Raw genomic sequence first — 20,395 nt, 5'->3', positions numbered from 1 at the left:
ATGCACACCAGACAAGTATTTTATCAATTAAGCTACACTCCCAACCCCTGGGGACCTTTATAGCATTACTTGCTGCTAGCCCTCATCTAACAAACAAACAAACAAACAAACAAACAAATACCCACTGGGTCACCTTGACGTTGATATTTGTGTGTGTGGCACATCACACCGGTGGTCCTCCTGGCTTCTAAAATGCTGCTCCTGAGAGTAGGAGATGAGCCTCAGCAAAGGCCTCCAGTACATTTTTAAAATTAACGTCAGCAAGAGTGAGTGTGAGGCACCTTTGTACGCTTCCAACAAAGTAGGAGCTAAATATAAGTTCATTGAGCTGTGATGGAATTTTATTTGCATTCTTAGTCTGGAATGAATGGCTAAGTTGAGATAAATTTGGGAAACAGGGCTTTTTCCTTTTTCTTTCTTGCCAAGGGAGTTAGGTCTATGTGTTACTTAGAGCCCGATTTTCACACTGATTAGATCTGGTTCTAGTTTCTAGCTCCATTACTGATAATTTAATTCTGCTTAACTATAACATACTGCGTTCCTGTGCGCATGGTGTGGACTCGGAGTACCATATCTGGATGTTACTGTTGATTTCTGTGCTGTTTCTGGATAAGTTGTCCCCAGTTGGCGCGTGTGATGTGTGTAACGCTTTTCTCTTTTCTGTCTAAAGTCAATAAAAACTTCTCTCCAATATGCTGTAACATGGTCCTTGAACTCTAGAAATAACTGTAGGGGAAGGTTATACTTGATGAGGTGCTATCTGGACACAGCTTTGGTGGCAGCAAGTTGTACAAATTCAGTGTGCCATTCAGAAAAGCAGCTCTGTATTTTGTACATCTATTTAAGCAACCCAGGCCTTTGAGTAGATAAGATACAGGGAAACCTTTCACTCTAATGTCAACTTCTAGAAATTTTTGCCAGGAGCAAAAGACTAGACTTCGAGTAAAAATGTGTTTCATTAAAAGACTGCCATCCCCCAGGCTGAACTTTGATTACCCCCAGCCGCCTGAACTCATTAATCCGTTTCTAATGTGCATTTTAGTTCTCAAAAAAAAAAAAAATGTGGGCTTGGTGAATCATTGACCAACTTCCTTGTAATAGCTGCACTCTCTTTGTAGCATTGCTGAAGTTTTCAGTGGTTAATCTTTTATGTGTTTGTGATCCGCTCTGACTTAGGTTTGGATTTGAAAGTCCAGGTTTAGCATTAACACAGCTTAAAATACTGAATTCAGGCCACACCTGTCTGTAATCCAGCACTCAAGGAGGCAAAGGCAGGTATATCTCTGTGAGTTCAAGGCTAGCTTGGTCTACAAATTGAGTTCAGGATAGCCAAGGCTATAGGGAGAAACCCTGTTTCGAAAAGCCAACAAACCAAACAAACCAATACTGATTTCAGATTTCTGGGCTGAGCTGCGGGGACCTCCCATCACTGTTAACACCATCTTCCATCTTCAGGTTTAGTTACTAAGACAAAGCAGAAGTCTGAGCTCAGGTTCTGGTCCAGATTGGAAAAGAACAAGAGGGCAAGTGATGTGGTGCACTTGCTTTCAGCTTGCTTTGAATTCTCATTTCCCACCAGGGGTTAAGGTTAAAAATGCTCTCTCTGGCTTTTTTTTTTTTTCCTTCTCTGCTTGGTCCTTCTTGATCAGTTTGCAGTTCCAACCTGTGGCAGGTGACTCAGGGGGATGACTCAGCCCAGGGGCCCAGAGCAGGGTTGCAAAGAGGAACTCGCAGCATCCAAGGGTCACGTCTCCCAGACAAAGCTTCTTTGTTTCTAAGACTTTGGTCTTCTCACAGGTATTTTGTTTGTTTTGTTCTGTTTTATTTATTACTGAACGACGATGGGAATGTGGCATGTATCTTTCTAGCATATAAATGTTTTATCATTATCAATTTTCTTGTCTGTTTTGTTGTTGTTGTAGATGATTTCTGAAAATTCACCATTCAGTCAGGCATACTCATGAGGCTGAGGCCGGAGGATCACTATGAGTTTGATGCCAGCCTGGGTTACATAGTTGAGTTCCAGGCCAGCCTTGGTATAGAGTAAGACCATGTCTCAAAAAAAGCGCAATCAAACAAAAAATCAGTTTTAGACTGGTAGCATATATGCTTTGTAGCGAACGCGTGGACAGAGTCTACTGGCCCATTTCCTAGTAGTCTGCGTTTATGTACACCCGGGATCTTTTCACCTGCTTTTTGCACACGTGACGGCCCACAATTCTTCAGCTTGCTTTTCCATTCCACTTCCACTTTGTGCTCCTCCCCCACTTGCCCTTATTTCTTAGAAACTGATTCATGTCAGCACACGGAGCTTTGAAGATACCCGATCTCCTTTCTGATCTTTCTGTTCCATCTCTAGTCTTTCAGACACAGCCATGGCCTTTCGCAGATGACACTGACCTCCTGTCTGCTTGGGGATAAGAGGGCTGGGGCAGGGTCTCTGGTCACCTGGCCCAGGAATGGTGAGGGTCCCCGATTGCTCTTCACATAGGAGCTAGGAGAGAAGAGCAATATTTTCACTGTTCCCCTCAGACAGATGAGCAAAGTGAGGCATATGCCGGAGGACATGGATTCAAGCATCCCTGTGTGTCAGAGTGAAAAATGGCTCTGCCTGTAACTAACCTACTGACCATGGCCCCAGCTTGGAAGTCTTGATCTCATCCACTTGAAATGATACTCTTTTCAATTATTATTATTTGATGACATGCATCATTCTCAGAGGCGTGGAGTAGATGGAGAAGAATCTTTCTTTTGGTTTAAAAAAAAGATCTATTGAATATATTGTTGTTGGATAGAGGACACAGCAGATATTAAACTGATAAGAACACACAGTACACATGTGTTCTCAGCCAAAAGCTGAGAGCCTATTGGAACTAGGCTCTCTCAGGCCCACTCAGCTGTGTGATTTCAGTACCTCTGATGGTGTCAAGGTTGGCTTGGCTTTAGATTATAATAAAGGAGGGCCTTTTAAGAGTAAGGGCCACAAACTAAGAGTCTTCGTCTTTTCAGTGGACTTTGCTTAATAGTTGTCAATTTACCTATAGGTTATTTAACGAAAAGGAAGCAAACTGATGTGGGTAGATTGTGTAGGGGAAATAAAATGTAATTTTTTTTCTGAAATTATTTTATTGTGTGGACTTCACAAAGGTCGCAGAAGCCAACCTTATCTGCTCTCTCTTTCTGCCTTGTAAATGCTTTGGACAGTCTTTTTTCTTTTTCTTTTTTTTAAAATAGAGTCTCATGTATCCTAAACCCACCCCAAACTCCCTATGTGTGGGAGAGATAGCCTTGAACTTCTGATCTTCCTGTTCCACCTCTTCAGTCCCGAGATTACAGGCATGCCACACCACACTTGCCTTATGCAGTGTTGGGGCTCAAAATCAGAGCCTTATGTGTGGTAGGCAGGCACTCTACCAACCAAGCAAGCTACCCCCCTAGGCCGGATTCTCAGTTTTATGATTAATTTTCCACTTTACAAAACTTAATTTGCTGTATTTCTCATGTTTCCACTTAAGTATTTGGAGCCTCTTTAGAGATGGCTTTGTTTTGCCTGCTTTTTGTTGTCTTAGTTTATAAGATAATGAGGTTGTAAATGAAAAACAGCCATTTCGTCAAGATACAAGGTGGGGCCCTGACTCATGAAAGTGAATAATGAACTATGATTGTGTGTCTTAGGTAGTTGAAGTTCCATAGGAAATTTGAAGGGAAGCAGTGAGTTATAAAACAATTTAGAAATAAAATACTCATGGCCTTATCAGAGTTGTAAAGCCACATTTTGTGTACTTGGCAAGCGTCAAACATCTTTAGAGGCATGCTTGTCTATGTTTGGTTCCATATGGTAGTTTCTAGAAGAATGGGAGATGTTAGAAAAGAGCAAGGAAAATGGCTCTTAGAAAACCAGACTGGCTAAAGACTGCTAAACTGAAGGAAGCGAACTGAAGGAAGAAGATGGGTTGACTAAAAAGGATGCAAAGCGACATGATCATGGAACACTATCAGGAAGGACCCAGGAAGGTCAGGGTCAGGAAGAACCTCAACATGGTCTTTAGGCAACTGGGTAGGGTTGGGTATCAATGGGGCGGGGTTGGGTATCAATGGGGTAGGGTGGGGTGTCAGTGAGGGTCATTTCCTGAAGAGGACCTTGAACATGAAGAGCAGCATCTTTGTTCCACTAATTTTTAAGGAACACTCTTCAGCTCCTAAGAATGTTCTATCATCGTTACTATATTTATAAAAACTAAAACCCATCAACATTATGACATAAGGATTAAATAACCCCAGAGTTTTTGATTTGTACTAATTTCTCTATTATTGTCCTATTTATTTAGTTATATTTTATTTTATGTTTTGGTTTTGGTTTTTCAAGACAGGATTTCTCTGTTTTAGCCCTTGGCTGTCCTGGTACTCACTCTGTAGACGAGGCTGGCCTCGAACTTGGTCTAGTATTCCATACCTCATAATTCACTTATTTTATATTTTTTAATGTACTCATAAAGTTGCCCAACCATTGTCACAATCTAATTCTGGAACATTCCATCCCTTCTAAAAAGAAGACCCATTTCATTAGTAGTTTCTTCATCCTAGTACACCCTACCTCTGCCCTTCCTCTCCTGCTAGCCCAGGGAAAGCGGCCACATAACTTTGCCAGTTGTGGACGCTGCCTCTAAATGGACTTCTGCCGTGTGTGATTCTTTGTGACTGGCCTCTTCACACCCAGGGTCTTTGGTGGTTTTTTGCCTGGGTCCTTATGCTATGTCTGAGTTCTTCTATGGGAACGTTTTGAGACCCGGGCACACAGGGCAAACCTTTTGACAGAATTTGGCTTTACTCCTGCCAAATACGCAGGGAATCAATCCCTTAAAATCGGCTCATTTAAACAGCATTTCCTACATGTGAAGTTAACTGTTGTCCTCAGGGCGTCTTTGCATTGTTGTCTCTGCCTGCATATGCATATGTGGGAGTCGGTTCTCTCCCTCCACCATGTCAATCCTGGGATTGAACTAAGGTCATCAGACTTGGTGCAAGTGCCTTTACCCACCGAGCCATCTCACTCGCCCCAGGAATTCTCCATTTGACTAGATCAGGTGTACATGAAAATGACCAATCTGTCACTATACACCCATGCTTATCTTGATTTAAATACAGAAAGTTATTGTAGATATTTGAAGATTCAAAGGTTAGCACACATATTCCGTTGTGTTGGAGGCTGAGCCTAAGCCTAGATCATGGTTACTAACGTTGTTCTTCATCTCAAGGAACTGGAGTCCTTGGAGAAATACTTGTAGCACTCAACTGAAACCTATAAACCTGGATTTTTTTTTCTTTTTCTTTTTGTAGTTCTGGAAATATAGAAGTACCCAAAAGCAAAACCAAAATAAAAAAAAAATAAAATAAAATAAGAAAAAATAAAAAAGTCATACATGACAGTGGTCTGTCAGATGGTTGCAGGAGCCAGTTGCAAATGGGGATTCCTGAAACAAAGTGAGCAACTAATAAAGCAACAAATATAAGAGAAGGGGAGGCTATATTAAGGAAGTAAACAACACAGGCATACATACAGATGATAGACATTCCACAGTATACCTTAAAGTATATAGCTGGCTGGGCGGTGGTGGCGCATGCCTTTAATTCAGCACTCAGGAGACAGAGGCAGGCGGAGCGCTGTGAGTTCGAGGCCAGCCTGGTCTACAAAGTGAGTCCAGGACAGCCGGGGCTACACAGAGAAACCCTGTCTTGAAAAAGGAAAAAAAAAAGTATATAGTAAACATTCTGTATGGTCACACTAGGAAGTGAGACTGCACAGATAAATGCCTAGATAACTAAGTGGAGGGCAGCTGAGAACTAAGCACAGAAGAGATCTATAGAATACCATGCCTTTTATACAGAACATCTAGGATGTTCTATAGAGCACTAGTTAGTTTATAAATTTATAACCTCCCCCCCATTACAGCTCTGAAGAGTATAGTGTGGGAACAGGATGGGGCAAGTAACCCTACAGTGGACAAGCCAGGTAGGCATCATCTTAGCCAGTGCTCACACCGAGTGCGGTGGCTGTGCCCACGAGCCAGGTAGGCATCAACTTAGCCAGTGCTCACACCGGGTGCGGTGGCTGTGCCCACGAGCCAGGTAGGCATCATCTTAGCCAGTGCTCACACCGAGTGCGGTGGCTGTGCCCATGAGCCAGGTAGGCATCATCTTAACCAGTGCTCACACCAGGTGCGCTGGCTGTGCCCACGAGCCAGGTAGGCATCATCTTAGCCAGTGCTCACACCAGGTGCGGTGGCTGTGCCCGTGAGCCAGGTAGGCACCCGGTGGCTGTGCCCACAAGCCAGGTAGGCATCAACTTAGCCAGTGCTCACACCGGGTGCGGTGGCTGTGCCCACGAGCCAGGTAGGCATCATCTTAGCCAGTGCTCACACCGAGTGCGGTGGCTGTGCCCACGAGCCAGGTAGGCATCATCTTAGCCAGTGCTCACACCAGGTGCGGTGGCTATGCCCACGAGCCAGGTAGGCATCATCTTAGCCAGTGCTCACACCAGGTGCGGTGGCTGTGCCCGTGAGCCAGGTAGGCATCATCTTAGCCAGTGCTCACACCGGGTGCGGTGGCTGTGCCCGTGAGCCAGGTAGGCATCATCTTAGCCAGTGCTCACACCGGGTGCGGTGGCTGTGCCCACAGCAGGTCACTGTCAACATGTACAAGTGACACTTAATGCTCTGACCTTCCTTGCCAAAACCCTGAACCCCGAAATCCTGTGTAATTATGAGCAAAGTATCAGGCCAGTTACTAAGCTGAGTTTCTGACTTTGTTTTATTTTTTGAGATAGAGTCTGGTGTAGCTCAGGCGGACCTCAGACTTTATGTAGCTGGGCTTTGTTTTCAGCTCAGTTCCCCCGTCTCTACATGCTAAGTGCTGGGATCAGAGGCTGCACACTCACACCCAGACGAATTGAGAGTTTCTATGAAGATTTTCTGAAGCTTTCAGGGGTAAACAATAATATGTTGTATATTTCAAAGCGGGGATAGATTTTTGACATTCTTCCTTCAGGGAATAATAAATGTGAGTGGACAGATATGCTAATTACTCAAACTTAATTGTTACATATTGTCTACCTATATTGAAACATCCCACTGCACACTATGCATATGTATACTGAGTGTCTGTAAGTTCAGACTGGTACCTAAGGACACTGTTTAGCCAGAGTTAACTCCATGGCCTTGAACATGGTCATGTAAGGTGTTCCTCTTGGGGGACATGGATAAAGCATAAGTTCTATGTAAGTGTGAGGTTTTTTTTTGTTTTTTTGTTTTTTTTAGAATGAAAAAGTTAAGCAAGCTTTACCTTGAGAAAGAGACAGAGACCATGCAGTTTTCAGCACAATATTGTGTGTACCTCCAGCTCTGGATTCGTAAGAACCGACCAAAGCGAGCCTGTGGTGTGGAGTGTGCTTATCTCAAACTTAACACGTGGAATGGTGTGCAGTGTGCTTGTGTTAAACTTAGCACATGGGATGGTGTGTAGTGTGCATGTGATAAACTTCGCACATCGGTGGTATACAGCATACATGTTATAACACACCAGGCAGTATGTAGTATGTTAAAGTTAACGCACAGGGCTCTGTGTAGTGTAAATGTAGTACACCTAACGCACAAGTGAATACAACTGTCGTAATAATCAAAACCAAGGAAGATTTGAGATACCATCACATCAGTGGAGTCGCAAATGTCAATAAGCTACATGTGGTGCTCTGGCATCCTTCAGCAGAGAAGGACATCAGGGAAATCAGGAATCAGAATAAAGTATGAATGTTAGTTACTCATGCAAAAGGTTCCTGTTAAACAATTTAAGGGGCTTAAATGGGTTTATCTTTTTTCGTCCTTTTAAAGTTGTTTGGTGTTTTACTTCCTTAAAACTATCTATCATCTCTCTATCGATCCATCATCTGCCTATCTATCTATCTATCTATCTATCTATCTATCTATCTATCTCTACAAATCCATATTTCTATCATCTATCTATAATCTTTTATGTCTGCTATTTATTATGTCTGTCCATCTACCTTCCTATGTATCTACTTATTTTTGGTTTTGTTTTCAATTGTAGAGCAAGGCAACATCTAATGCCATAAAAGTGAATAAGTATTTCTGTGATTTTGAGAAAGGGTTTTGATTTTTTGGGGGCAGAACTCTTTAACTGTGCAGAAACAAACCCAAAAGCATAGAAGGGTCACTTTAGCCTCTTGTCTTGTAAGGCAGGACCCACGAGCGGCTGTTTGTCTGCTTGTGGGTCCTGCTGAGACTTTCACAAAACACAAAGACTTGTTATGAATCTTGCCTTCAGAGGACTCAGGTCCTCTGGTCATGTTGCTTTTGGGGTGTTGTGTCATAGTCTAACCCACTGGGCATGTGGCAGAGGAGTTTCTGCCAGGAAACAAAGAGAGGCAGGAAGGGTCTGAGGTCTCCATATCGTCTTCAAGAGTATAGCCCCAATGACCTAACTTCCTTCCATCAGGCTCCACCTCTAACGGCTCAACAACCATCCCATAATGCCACTGGCCACATGGGCCCTTGGGATACATTTAAGATGGAAACTGTAGAAGATAAAATGCTAGGAAAATAGCTAATTAATTAGTATCAGATTTGTGTGTGTGTGTGTGTGTGTGTGTGTGTGTGTGTGTGTGTGTAAGGATTATGGTGGTAGAGAGAATTTCATTATGGTGCCTCTTGAAACCAGCATTAGTGCAGATGAGGAATGCAGTGGTAGAGATCTTCCACAGTGACTTTGTTTTTGATTTTTAGCCTGTTCTGTTTGGATCCAATGCAGGAGACTAATCTAAAATGGCGAGCCTCTAACTTTCATCTGATTGCAACAGTGTGTCAAGACCGTTCATTGACTGGACCATCAACTAGTGGGAGATGTTGATAGAGCAAGTGTGGGAACTCTACCACTGTGATACACATCTTGTTATTCTGAGACTCTTGCATGAAGCCCATCCTGATGCCTTCTAACTATAACCTAGGATCCTTAGTTAAATTCTACTGATGAACATCCTATCTTCCATAATGACGGAAATGGAATTAGGACCAGTATTTGGGGGGGGGGGCTTCCTTTTTCCCTCTCCTCTCTTTTCTCCTTTCCTACCCTCCCCTCCCTGCTTCTTTCTCTTTTTTATTTCCTTCCTTCCTTCTTCCTCCCATCCACCTCTATTTTTCTTCCCCTTCTCCTTTTCCTGTTTTCCCTACTGCTGGGGATCGAGCTCAGGGCACACACTGGGCAGTGCTGTTCAACTGAGCAGCTATATCCCCAGCTTCCTGTGCATTTTCCACTTAAAAGATTAGAATGGTAATATGCAGTTGCATCACTATGTGATTGTGCTTAGTCTTACTTTCATCTTACAGTTGGTTTATTACATTCTCTGTATACATCTTAAGTCGTTTCTGTGATAACGAAAGGCCTTTAGCTCATCTTATATCTTCAGGCTCCCGAATGGGTTAGCTTTAGGAATGAACAGTTGTCAAATAAGGAAACCACTGCTCTTTCTCTATCTGGCAACAACAGAGACCTTCCCAGATAACCCTTTATGCATTTGCCACTGTTCACAAGTCTCTCCTTAAGTTTTGACTTTGGAAATGATTTTTAAATGTGGCCCCTACCCCTTCTCCATTATTATAGAGAGCCCTCTTAGTGCATGCTGTGCAAACAACAGGAGTCTGGGGGCGTATTGTACTTGGAAGGGATGCAGGTATCTGCCTTGAGATAATTACAGCTCTCTTACTTGTAAGCACCATCAGGCCAGCTAGGTGACTTTGGCAAGTGTCCCGACCCTTGAAGGACAAAGTTACTAAGATAGCCAAGACTTTCATGACAGCCATTGACCCTGTTTCTTACCTGACACTGACATGTTGCTAGGGTTTGAGAGAGGCGAGAAGTCAGAGCGTTCTGATTGGCTTGAGCTCCGTTCTGTGGTTCTGTGTAGTCTTGCATCTGAGCCCCTACCTTCTGCCCTGAGGTGCAGAGACCCACCTCTCTCTAAGTCTCTAATGAATGCTAGCTGCATAATCCTAGAATTCAGTGTAGCTTTCTTTGGTATCACGGGACTTTCTGCGAGCTCCTTGTGAGTGCAGGTGCCTGTGGAGACCAGAGGCATCGGGTTCCCCCTTGGCTGGAGTGGCAGGTAGCCATGAGCTACTGATATGCATGCGGGACCCAAACTCAGATCCTCTGGATATGATCCTCACTGCTGAGCTGCCTCACCAGCTCTGGACCCTCAGCCTTCTGGCAGATGTTGCCATGCATCTTATCTTTCAAGAGTTTGCTTATAGTTATTTTGGTGCTTCTGGGGTCAGAAGCTAGGGCTTTGTGCATGCTGGGTAAATGTTCTATCACTGAGCTATACCTGCGCCCCCATGTGCTTACTTTTAAGTGGTCTAGGCTGGACAACTCCATTGCATCACCTTAGATTTCATCCTGTCCTTGGAGCTTCCTTACTGAATGTCTGGGATACAGGGGCAGGGAGGCAGTGAGAGAGGTGTCTGGGTGTTTTTAGAAGAAAAAGAAAATGCAACTTAGGGCTAATGACTAGATAAAAGGATTTAAGGTCCTTTAAGGCAAAAAAGGGGGGTAGGGCAAGAGAAGGAATAGGGAAAGGTATATGAATGACGAATTGGAAGAAAAAGAAGGTTTGGATTATAGTGAAATTGGAGAATGGATTTATGATCAGAATTCAAGGAAGTTTGGTATATGCAGGAGGTACCAAAGCTTCTCAAAGTAATGGCTCTTTTTGTTAGATAAAGATTGTTTCTTATCTCTGAGATGGTGGGGTTGTCAGTGTAGTGGGTTCATAGTCCTCACCTCCCCAGTGGCTATGCCTGTGGAAATTCTGAGGAAGAGAAGTCAGTGTCTTCTGAAACAGACATTGAGCCGTTGAATCACCAGTTTTTCTTTCCCTCTAGCCACCTGGATACATAAAAAGATGTAATTTCTGCCTCTTCTAATGAAAAGAAACTGATTTTTGTCTTTTTAGGTGGAGTCTCGCTGTGTAGTCCACGCTACCTTGCACACTTATTTAGCTTGGGTTGACCTTGATCTCCAAGCGTTTTCCTTTTGGTCTCAGCCTCCCAGTTCCTGGGGTCACAGGTGTGGGCCACCATGCCCAGGTCTGGACATACATTTACTTCCTGAAAAGGTCTGGGCTGAGGTACCCTTATTCACTCCATCACATGGGAGCATATTGCCTTCAGCTTCTGGATGTATTGCTAACAGAGCTGTGAGTAAGACTTTCAAATTAGGGGCTTCCTATACTACTGTATCTGTAGCTCTTTTGAGCTGCAAAGCATCTTTATGTGGTAAGAAATAACATTCATCCATAAAAGCCCCATTGGGCAGATGACTTGTGTTGGCTCCATCAATGACCAGCAGTGTAGCCAGAATTTTGACCCAGGCCACGTGGATTCCAAACCTCCATTCTAACGTACTCACTGATTTCTATGCTTCAAAGCCTGGATGCCTGGAGACACCAGAACGAACACTCAGCAGCCAGGTAACTCCCTGCTTTGTCTTGTGCAATGACCAGGGGACTTGCTCTGCACCATTGTTCCTTGAAGGTTATACGGTAGCTGGGCAGGTGGGTAACAGTGTTTGGGCCACGCAAGTCAAGTCGTGTTCTTCTGTAAGGTGGGTCATGGGAGTTTGAGAAGGACATTAGCTCACCGAGATGTAGCTGAAGGAGAGTGGACAGCAAAGCCTTGGACCTTGAACCTATATCTTAGAGCAGGTATTGTCACAGCAACGGAGGATGATGGGGGAGGGAGAGGAAGGGAGGGGGGAGGGGAGGGGAGAGGGAGAGAGAGGAAGAGAGGGAGAGAGGAAGAAGAAGAAGGGAAAGAGGGAGGGAGGGAAGGAGGGCAAGAGGAGGAGAGAGAGGAGAGAGAGAGAGGGGAGAAGGAGAGGGAGGAAGAGAAGAAGAGAGGGAGGGAGAGAGGGAGGGAGGGAGGGAGAGAGAGAGAGAGAGAGAGAGAGAGAGAGAGAGAGAGAGAGAGAGCGAGAGCCATAGAGGCCGTTTAGCAAGAAAATGGATGTTACAGTCCAGAAGGGCAAAGTTAAAGTTTTCTAAAACAAAAGTTGTTGGGGTCAGTAGAGAAGGGAGCTTTGTGAGGATAGCTGGGAGCCGAGTTTTGGAGGGATGAGGTGAGAGGAAATGACCATTGTGTATTGTGGACTGATCACAGGGAGGCCTGGCCTCAAAGAAGAGAGGTGAAGATGGCAGAGAGGGCAAGAATATTTTGTTTAATGTTTTTAAAGAGAGAAAGGAACTGGCTATATTGGAAGACAGAGGCGAAGAAACTACAAACCCCTAGAAGCTGTAAGAGACAAAATGAAGCTAATGTGAAAAAGGCTGGATATGGAGTTTGATGGACTGAACACATTGGGAGGAGGTTGGGGTCGGTGGTGAGTTAGAGTCACTTCCAGGTACACACCGGAAGAGCACTGAAGTGCCCCCCTTTTTAAAATCTATGTTTATACATTTCCTTAAGAAAGAACCAAATAGAAGTAGTCAGATGATGAGGTGGGGCCCAAAGCCAGAAGGAACTGGGGCCTCTCAGGGGCTGGAGCCTTTCCTCAGTGTAAAGTCCAGCCCGCAGTGCTGCTCGCCACCACAGTGACCCAGGACCTTCTCACACCACTGTCTGCATCTCATCTTCCTGAGAGGCTTTGGGGCTGCCTGGGGAGCTCTGAGGGGCTGAAAGAGGAAGCAGGATTTTCCAGGACACAAACAAAGTCTGAGCTTTGTACAAAGGGTAATTTGAGCTTTTACCCCTGTAGGGGTTTGTTCTAAATTTTTACTCACTTGGAAATTTCCTGTCTGCCATAGTAATTAGGCAGCTTACTCTTTTCCACGGCGAAAACCAGCCTCTGCACTGTAGGTCTGTGTTTGGTTTTCTTTACTGTCGTCGGCTGCCATTTCACCCGTGCACACCCTCGAGTCCTCCTCTAGCTTGAATGCTTTCCTGTCCTTCCACACCGCGTGCCAGCTCATCCCTTATTCCCACTGCCTTTCCCATTCTTTTTTTCCTCTTCTCTCTTTTCAACAATGTAGGTCAGGCTGACACCAAACTTGCCAAGTAGTTAAGGCTGCCCTTCATTTTCTGTCCTTCCTGCCTTCATGCCCCAAGTGCTGTGACCTCAGATGCGCACCACCGGACTTGGATCAGAACTGTAAGGAGAAAGCCCAAGGGCATTATCCTTTTCGTACTTTACTCACAAATGAGTCCAGAGTCACGCCCCCCTCGCCTTTCACTGTTGAAAGCAGAGATTGCTGAATTCTTGGTTTTATAATTTTTAAGCATTTAAGAAATTGTGTGTATGTGTTACACGCCTGTGCTGGGGTATGTACACGTGGGTTGTCTTTGGAGGCCAGGAGAGGGCACTGGGTTCTCCCGAGCGAGAGTCACGGGTGGCTGTGAGCTGCCTGATGTAGGGGCTGGGAACTTAATGCAGTTTCTCTGTAAGAGCTTCCAGCAGTCTTGTTTTGTTTTGTTTTGTTTGTTTGTTTTTTTGAGACAGGGTTCCTCTTGTAGTCTTGGCTGTTCTGGACTCACTTTGTACACCAGGCTGGCTTCAAGCAGTCTTAATGACCAAGCTATCTCTCTGGCTCTACAAATTGTCTTCAATTTGTAAAACGAGAACTTGAAACTTTTCAGACAGCCTATGGGAAGAGGCATGGAAATGCTTGGGAAGCCTAGCATTCTCGCCTGGGTGCCTGGGTGACCACACCTTGTTCAGTGTGCTGTGGATGGGTCATTAGGGGTGTGTGTGTGTGTGTTTGTGTGTGTGTGTGTCATGTCTTGTTTGTTTTTTATTAAGAAGCTTAAAAACTCTTACAACTTAGTTCTGTTTATAGTTGAGAAATCAGACATCCAGGCTCATCATAGTTTGATACCTTGCCCAAACACACCCAGCTAGCTGTGTGGTTTTTTTATTTTTTATTTTTTATTTTTTGTTGTTGTTGGTTTTTTTTGACACAGAAGTCACATTCTTTCCAATTTTGCATGCTTTCTATTCTGTTCATCTCTTCAGAAGGAGGAAAATGGTGCCACACTAAGAAGGTTAGGCTGGGGTGGTGGTGGTGGTGCATACTTTTAAACTCAGCACTGGGGAGGCAGAGGCAGGAGGATGGATCTCTGTAAGTGTGAGGCTAGCCTGGTCTTCACAGTGAGTTCCAGGTCAGCCAGTGAAACCCTGTCTCAAATAGGTAAGTAAATAAATAAGTAAGTAAGTAAAAATTTAAAAGGAAAATAAAAGAGAAGGTTAAACAACCAAATTAGGCTCCTGAAAATGGAGTTGTTGATTGGTGTTAACATTACAGGCATCTTAGGAATTCTCTCTGGTGTTCTTGGAAAGACTTTATTTTAATATCTGAATGAACGAGTTGCCGATGGCTTAGAGGAATAAATATGCAAAGCTATTTTTACCCTAAAGACTTTTAAATTTGTCATAAACATTTCCAACCAGCTTGGTAAGTAGTTTATAACTGTGTTTACAAGCTTTAGCTTTTGCCCAAAGCTGAACAGGTCACCATGCCAACAAGTTTCTGCTTTGCTCCTTGGAAGGCAGAGACTGGAGCTGTGAAATGAGTGAGACCTGATCATTGTGACTGAGCCCAGATGCTGTGGTGTGGTTTTTCCCTCTGACTTTCTGCTTAGTTAATTTCCATTCAGGAGAGTATGTTTTCTTTCCTGTGTAGCTCTTCCAAATCCCACAGCCAGACACAGTTGTCACCCCTTTACACTGTGACCTCAACATGTGCCACATCTTGAAGGGTTCCCCCATGGGCTCTGCCCGGGAGTGATGGAATTTCAGGCTGGCCTTCTGAGGACCCTCCTGATTCAGAGCCTCGCAGCCAGCCAGGGTCTCAAGTCATTCACTTTAAGCCGGCCGCCTCCCATTCTACCTAGGACCCTACTTGGCCTCTCTCTCTCTGTTTTTTTCTCAAGTCCTCATCTGCATGGGTCTTCAAGTGCTTGGACTGGGAGGAGGAGTAGAGGCAGAAGACGCAGTGAGGGCTTGCCATATGCAGCACTGTGGATACACGCAGCAGAGGAGGCTGCATCCTCTCTGTCTATGACCAGTGCCTGCAAGCAAGTTCGTGCCAGCAGTGAATTTGAGTTCTTTTCCTTCCCCCTAATCACACAGTGATCTGAAGCTTTGAGTCAGAAGCAGCTGGAATGGTATCAGAACTGGTGAGGCTTTGGCCATGAAGCCAGTCCTTAAGTCTTAGCCTTCATCTTTTGAAAGGAGGTGACAGTTACTTCGTAGGTTCATGTGATGGAATGAAAAAAAAAAAAACGGTGAAAGCCCTTGGATCCTAAAGAATGAAATCACTGTGTTCAGAAATACTTCATTTACTTATTTTTATTGTTTGTATCTGGGCCTGAGTGTATGTATGTGTACCACATGCCTGCCTGTGCCTGTGGAGGTCAGAGGAGCCACCTGCCACCTGTGTGGGTGGTGCTGGGAACTGACTGATTTTTTGGGGGGGGTTGGCTAGTTGTTTTTTGTTTGCTTGTTTGTTTGTTTGTTTGTTTGTTTTTAGATAGTCTGCCATAGCCCTGGCTAGCCTGGAACTTGCTTGCTAGACCAGATTGGCCTCAGATTCAACAGAGAAGGTCACCTGCCTCTTTCTCCGGGATGCGCCACCACACTAGCTCAGCAGCAAAAATCGTTGCACCATCTTGCCAGCCTTCAAGAATCAGATTAATTTGTATCGCTATGCACGTTGTGACTTGTATTAGTGAGAAATTGTGAGATTCGAGTGCATATTCCTATAGTTGATTATCTGCTTATCCCTCCATCTGTCCATCTGGGTTAATTTTAAAGAATTGGCCCATATGATGTTGATGTCTGGTTAGTCCAAAAATTTACAGCAAGGCTGGCAGGGTGGAGACCCAAGGAAGAGCTGTAGTTCAGGCTCAAAGGAGGACTGCTGCTGGTAGGAGCCTCTGTCCTTGTTGGGTGAGGCCCACCCCCTTTTTAAAAAAAGTTTTTTAATAGACTAATTTTAGTAAGGCAAGCTGTTTCATTTCATCCATTTAAATGTTAATCTTGTCTAAAATATGCCTTCAAAGAAGCATCTAAATAACACTGAAGTGATACCTGAGTGATTTAGGAGAGCTGCACATGACAGAAAACATATACTCCTGCAACAAAATTAATTAACCAGAATTTGGTTTAGACACATTGTCATATAAAATAAGCCACCACATTCACAAAGATGACCAAAATGTGTTCGCTGCCTACAGAGAACTCAAATCTAGCAACCATGCACTTGCTGTGTGTGTGTGTGTGTGTGTGTGTGTGTGTGCATGTGTGAGTGAGAGAGAGAGAGAGACAGGGAGAGAGAGAGAGAGAGAGAGAGGGAGAGAAAGAGAGACAGAGAGAGAGAGAGAGAGACAGACAGACAGACACACACACACACACACACAGAGGAGAGAGAGAGAGAGAGAGAGAGAGAGAGAGAGAGAGAGAGAGAGAGAGAGAGAGAGAGAGAGAGAGACAGACAGACAGACAGACAGACAGACAGACAGACAGACAGAGAGGCAGAGAATGAATCCACACAGACAGTGTAGAGGTAGGATTAGTGGACATTTAGCCTTGCAGGTGTTGTGTTGCCTGGGGATCAAGGAGGCAGCCAGATGGTGAAATGATGGCAGAATTTCCCTCTGTAGATTATGGGGAGATACCTGAAAGGCTTTTAAGTCCAGAAGAGAAAAGGTAGGCCAGAGTGCTCTGTAGTCCATCTGGTAGAGGATGGTGTGGGGATGTGCAGACTGACCACCATGAAAGCGGGAGAGACTGATAGACAGAGGGAAGGTCATCCTTCTTGGCAGGGGGCGTAGCCCTCAGCCTTGATGCTGGCACTAGAGCTCTCTCTGTTGAGAGTCATTGCCTGTCCCTTGAATACCTGTAGCCCTGTGTGACCTCCCAGCATAGTCACATTGGATGATTATTTCTGTCCACTGATTATCACATGACATCACCTTAGCTAGGACCATACTTTCTTTTCCTTTGTTCTCTCACCCCAGCTGATAATTGGCTCATGGGGTTGTGGCTCCTGTTCAGCCTAAGCACAGTGGGTCATCTCCACACAGTCAGCTCTTTTTCTTTTAGTACCAGGGGTTGTATAACCATTTCCTCTAAGTTGAAACTCTCCGTCCTGGAGGGAGGAGGATAGGCTCACAAGAGTCGGAAATCTAATGACACATTGCAAGGCTCAGGAAACCCAGAAAGTTACGGGATTCACAGACCCTCCCCAAGGTTATATAAGCAGTCAATGATTGCTGGAGAAGAGAAGATCCCCTAGCGAAGCTACCTGCAAGATGAGCAGTGAGTGCCAGGGATGTAGCTTTAAAAAAATCGTTATCAGGCTTGGCAACACCAAGCCATCTCTCTAATCCTTTACAAATTGATCCACGGACACACTAAGTTACCCATGATGGTGTGTCTGTGTTCCAGGTATGTAGAGTCCCTGCAGAGGTCAGAAGAGGACACTGGATCTCCTAGGACTGAAGTAATAGATGGTGTTAGTTGCCATGTGGGTGCTGGGAGTTGAACCTGAGTTTTCTGGAAGAGCATCCAATGCTTTTAACCACTGTGTTACCTCATCAGTCCTCCACATCCCAGCAAAGCTAACAGAGGTGTCAATATGGACCCAGGGATTAAGTAGATGCTTCTGCATGCTGGGATAAGCTAATCTGTCTCAGTTGCAAGTAATGCTACTGGAGTGGTTCAGGGAGCTTAACATGTGAATGTGCGTGTGCGTGTGCGTGTGCGTGTGTGTGTGTGTGTGTGTGTGTGTGTGTGTGTGTTCCTGTGCGTGTGTGCGCATGCGTGCGTAAGTGCTCGCTCAAAAGGAGGGTGATAGCAGCCTGTTGGCTGGAAGTAGGAGTGAGGGTCAGAGGGTGAGTCCTTGGTACACTGGTCTTCCCAGAGGAAGGAAGAGTGTCCTCATATTAATCCTTCCCTTCCCCCAGTTGAGGTGACTGAAGACAGGGAGAATGGGAGAAGGGCACTTTTCAGGGTTCTGGAAATGGAGTACGCCTGCTAACGTATAGACCCAGGTAGAAAGATTGATAGCCTGCTTGATTTTACTGGTGGTATGAACACTTGAGTCTTCTCTGGAATTGATGTAATGAAACCACATGATCAATGCAGTAGTATCGAGAGAGAGAGCTGCTCTACTGGAGGAAATTCATGTCCCTATAATAGGAAGTGGAAGGAACTCCTGTCAAGTAGAGGAGGCTCTGTGGAGGAGACACAAAGCTTACTGGCAACTTGACCTTGGTCTTTCCAGTCTCTAGAACTGTTTTTATTGTTTATCAATTACCTAACTCAAGGCGAGTTGTTATACTAGCACAAACAACCAAGATAACTGTCAGGTACTTTTCATATAATTCTGTAACCATGGGGGTATTTATATTTCTGTCTAATCATCATCATCATCATCATCATCATCATCATCATCATCATCCTTATTTTTAGTCTGTTTTGTTTTTGTTCTTTGAGACAAGGTCTATCTGTATCCTCAGCAGTCCTGGAGCTTGCTGCCTAGACCAGGCTAGCCTCAAACTTACAGGGATTCATCTTCCTCTGCTGGGAATAAAAGTGTATATCACCAAGCTCGATTTATCATTGCGTTTTATAGCTAAGGAATTTGAGCAGTGTGTCTTGAGTCACTGGCCATCTACGTAGGGGAACAAAGACTTAAGCACAAGTACTCTGACTGTCTAGCCTACGTCATCTCCTGATAGCATGCTGCCTTGAATTCACTGCAGATGCGAGGTAGGCATCAGTCACCTGAGGCATTAGACCGTTAGACAACTCTCCTTAGTGTTTGCTGTTGGAAACATGGTATCTTAGCTACTTTACTGCTGCTCTAATAAGACACCACAACCAGGGCAATTTATTAGAAGAGGGCTTTATTAGGAACCTACAGTTCCAGAGGGTTAGTCTATGACGATCATGGCAGGGAGCACGGTGGCAGGCAGGCATGGGGCAGGAGCAGTGGCAGAGAACTTACATCCCAGTTCACACATAGGCAGAGAGAGAGCAGGCAGGGGTGGCGGGGAGAGTGCTAACTAGGAGGCATGTTGACTTTTGAAGTCTCAGAGCTTAGGCCCAGTGACACATCTTTTTCAAGGCTACACCTCCTAATCCTTTCCAAACAGTTCCACCAACTAGGGGTTAAAAATTCAAATATATGCACATAGGGGGGTCATTTTCATTCAAACTACCACACAGAGTCTCCATTTTAGGCAATTCTTTCTTTATCTTGCATCTCCATGGAGACATGAACATTGCATGGGTTGGACCTCATGTGCTGGGCACTGAGGATGACTCTCCTATTAGTGGCCCATGGTGTTCACTGTATCCCTTCTTCTAGAAGGTGGTACTTAAGCTCCTGCCATTTTGTAACATGCACAGTGTGTCCTGAACCCAGCGCTGAGCTCTGTGGGATCCTGACTTTATTCAGTAGACCCATGACTACTGCTCTTTCACTTTAGAATTTAGGAAAGAAGAAAGCAGGGGCTGTGGAGATGGCTTAGGCAGCAAAGTGCTAGCTGTTTAAGTTGAAGACCCGGGTCCAGATCCTGTCTTAGATTTTCTGTTGCTGGGAAGAGATGCCATAACCATGACAACATTCAATTGGGGCTGGCTTGCTGTTTTATCGGTTTAGTCCATTATCATCATAGTGGGAAACCTGCTGGAATACAGGCAGACATGGTGCTGGAGAAGGAGCTGAGAGTTCTGTATCTTGGTAGGCAGACAGCAGGAGGAGACTGCATGCCACACTGGGCATAACTTGAGCATTTGAGACCTTGAAGCCTGCCCCATAGTGACACATTTCCTTAAACAAGGCCACACCTAGTCCAACAAGGCCACAACTCCTAATAGTGCCAACTCTGAGCCAAGCAATACACCTGAGTCTGTGGAGGCTATACCTATTCAAACCACCACAGATTCCCAACATTTATCTATAAAACTGGGCACAGTACACATCTCTGTAATCCCAGGACTGGATAGTGCAGAGACAGGCTGATCTCTGCAGTTTACTGGCCAGCCAGGCTAGCTAAATTGAGAGCATTTCTAGTCGATGGCATATCTATTTTAATTACGTGTCTCATTAAAAGTCAGTTTGGGCTCCATCCAACTGCTTTCTGGTTAGCTCATTTTCTTTTGTTCTCAATTTTTAAATTCTAATTAAGCTTTTGTATACCTCCAATTTAAAGCAGCTTGCAAGTTTCCTTAAGAGAGGCCGGTTAGTAAATGAACTTTCTAATCAAATTCATTTACGCATGGATAAATTATCTGTTTGGATTAGAAAAAGAAGTCACAAGTAATT

At 44.6% G+C, this 20,395-nt stretch overlaps 1 protein-coding gene across 3 annotated transcripts in view; it reads left to right on the top strand.

The window, feature by feature from the left end:
• Positions 1–20,395, top strand: part of MBOAT1 (membrane bound glycerophospholipid O-acyltransferase 1) — a 103,671-nt gene that overhangs the window by 11,185 nt on the left and 72,091 nt on the right. Inside the window, exon 1 of one of the 3 annotated variants that reach the window (XM_084795101.1) lies at positions 12,774–12,794. The exons of the other annotated variants lie outside the window; for them this stretch is intronic. The gene's annotated coding sequence lies outside the window, so the exon portion shown is untranslated. Of the gene's footprint in view, positions 1–12,773; positions 12,795–20,395 lie in introns of those variants that run through there. 3 annotated transcript variants of the gene reach the window in all.

Source organism: Acomys minous, assembly GCF_964271855.1.
Source record: "Acomys minous genome assembly, chromosome: 9".
Lineage (NCBI taxonomy): Eukaryota > Metazoa > Chordata > Mammalia > Rodentia > Muridae > Acomys > Acomys minous.
Note: the sequence above shows the minus strand (reverse complement) of the source record. Positions and strands in the feature narration are given on the sequence as shown.